This window comes from Eptesicus fuscus, chromosome 7 (assembly GCF_027574615.1).
Source record: "Eptesicus fuscus isolate TK198812 chromosome 7, DD_ASM_mEF_20220401, whole genome shotgun sequence".
NCBI classification, from domain to species: domain Eukaryota; kingdom Metazoa; phylum Chordata; class Mammalia; order Chiroptera; family Vespertilionidae; genus Eptesicus; species Eptesicus fuscus.
In genome coordinates this window covers 40,975,161-40,978,298 of record NC_072479.1, presented here as the reverse complement: position 1 = coordinate 40,978,298, position 3,138 = coordinate 40,975,161, and positions in this window count along the sequence as shown.

Here is a 3,138-nt window from a genome sequence, read left to right as displayed (position 1 = left end):
ATGCAAATTGACCAAACATCAGAACAACCAGCGTAACAACCGGTTGCTATGACACACACTGACCACCAGGGGGCAGACACTCAATGCAGGAGCTGCCCCCAGCCCGCAGGTCCCAACAGGCAGAGGCAGGGGGTGGGGTCAGTAAGGGCGGTGCCAGGCCAGCCAAGGAGGGTGCCAGTGGGGGCACCCCCGAATGCCCTGGCGGTTGCTCCACAGATTGGCCCTGATCACCAGCCAGGCCTAGGGACCCTACCTGTGCATGAATTTCATGCACTGATCCTCTAGTATTCTATAGGACTACATGATTACACAGAGAGAGAGAAAATGCTATTTTTAACACTGTGGGATTTAAAGTTATCATGGCCAGTTTCAGAGGCACACTTGCTCAAGAGTCTAGTATACCTGAGAACACAATAATCCCCAAAGGAATTTATTCAGCTTCCAAGTGATCCATTAAGAAGGTTATAAAGTACAAGAAATGTTCCCAACTACTGTTTAGCAAACAAATTTTTTTGTCTCGTAGGTAAGCCCAAAAGACACTTAACTATCATAAAAGTTTGGGTCCCAGGACCTTTTGCCAAGATCATTTATATCTTATTTTGTTTACCATCCTTTTGAGGGTTACCCAGGTTCTTTGCTTTATGCCCTTACTTTCCCCTCTCCGGGATATGGAGGGACACATTCCCTGCAGGAAAGAACTTTTCTCTCCTCCCAGAAAGAGGCTCACATCTTATGCATCCATATGTCACATTTCACCTAATTCTAAAGATGGATAAGAAGCGATCCTAAACCCATGTACCTGCTGGGGGTCACTATGGATAAAAGATAGTGAAGATGTTTCAAATTGGGAACATTTTAAACCATCCCTGGATCATTTAGTTATGTGTACTTCTTATGGATAAAAGTAATTGTCTATTCTTTTAAAACATCTTTGTCTTTATTGTCAACTAAATCTTGAATGTCATTTTAAGGTTGTTAACAATTATGTAATTAGACCCAACAGTTTCTCATCAGTCTGGGAAATCCCAAGGGATAAGCTACTTCTTGTTATTTAGAATGACTGGAAATTTTCTCCTCAAGCAAATCACAAATCTCCATTTAAGTAAGGCCAAAAGAAAATAAAAATTACTTACTTAAAATAAATATGACCAGGAATTAATCTTAACTCATAGCAAATTGCCAAGAATGTTATTATATGCAAACATGGCTTTTAAGCACCTATAACCACCACCTTCCTGCCAACTTGTTCCTGCAGAAAACGGCACCCCTTTCCATTTACGTAAGTCAGAAGCCTGGAAAGCTATCATCTCCCTTTGCTGCTTACATCCCACCCCAAGTCCTGCAGATTTTATGCCCTAAATATTTCTGGAATGTGCCCACTGACACACTGTCTATCCAGGCCACCACTGCCTTTCACCTGGGTTACTCCACCAGTCCTGCCTCCAGGCTTGCTCTTTTGGCCATTCCTCGCACAGCAGCCAGAATGATATCTCATCATGTTTCTCTCCTACTACAATTATTAAATTAGCTCCCATAATCCTTGTGATAAAAGCCAAACTCCTTAACATTACTTAAATCATTCCAACCTTACCTCCTCTGCCCTCTCCAGTCTCGTGTGCTGGCTCCATTCTCCATTCCTACCTCTTCATCCAACTGCATTTCCTTGATCCCTCTAAATTGAGTTAGATGGCCTGTAAAGAATACTAATAGCTGCCTGTTCCTAGCTCCCTAATCTAGCACATATCATATGTTTTTGATAACTGCTTGTTTAATTCTCTGTTTCTACTGATATACTGTACAAGCTATAATTGAACGGGAATTGGTCTTTGTTCAAAACTTTATCCTCAGCTCTCAGCACTGAGCCTAAAATATGTAAGTACTCAATAGATGCTAATTGAATGAATGAATGAGGTAAAACACAAAGAAACAAAAAGGAGGGTTCAACCACTTTGGGAAAAAATAATGGATTCCAATACCATAGAGCAAGAGTAATGTATTTATTAGCTGAAGACTCATACAAATAAGAAAATAATGTGTAAAAGACAAGAAAAATAGATCACAAAATCTAAACAGGATTCTATAATAAACATAGAATTTGGGCAACTAGTTAGCCACACTTCAGTGAAATATCCTCTTTTCTATGTAAAATTATTGGAGATTTTGTTTTCTAAGTTAAGGTAATGCTATCAGTTTAGCAAGGTGTGGTGAAAGGAATAATCTTATATAATTTCTATGGGAAGTATAAACTGATACAAATGTTTTTGAAACAAATTAGTTAATATGCTATTGTAATGGCTATACCTGTAGGAATCTATCCTAACCAAACAATTCTAAATGTATAAAACTGCACAAAGCAGCATTATTTTCAGCAGTAAAAAATGTGAAACAATCTAAACATTCAATAGAATAGACTATGTAAGACATGATGTAACCTGTAGACAGATTATTATATAATTTTTATAAGATGATTAAGAAGCAATTGAAAAATATGTGTATAAGTGAAAAAATAAGAAATATTTAACTTAAGTACAGCATAAGTAAGTATAAAAGTGTCTGAAAGTATTTTTGTTCAACTAGCACTCACAATTATTCAGTTCGTTCAGTAAAAACAGAACTTGTGCCTGAATTATTCTTAAATTTCCACTTTGTTCAAGTGAGCTGGTCTAATAATTATGTCTTTGTTACAAAGAAATAAAAATACTTTCCATTGGCTTTGCTGTCGCTATTTTGATAGGTGTTTGGGGAGAAATGAGAGAAAGAAATGGTCACAGTGGCTCGAAACCATGCCATGCATGCATGTTTCCTTTGTTCGCATGCTATCCTTATTATTCTTAAGAGGATAGTTACTCACGTTCTTTTGAAATAGTGTCATAAAAAGCATCACATGTGTTTCTTACAAACCATTGCTATAATTCATAAAGAAAAAATGTAATAGCTGGAAATGTCTGTGTTGTTGCCTGGAATAAAATAGGTTATTGTTTATCCTCATGTAAAGGGATAATACAGGTTGATAGGAAATTTAGCTACCAAGTTACAAAACCATAGAAACATTTCACAATGCAATGCTCAAAGGGATCCTTCTTCAAAAGGGGATTGTGTAAAAGCAGACATCAAGATGGGATTAGTCATGCAAGAGAT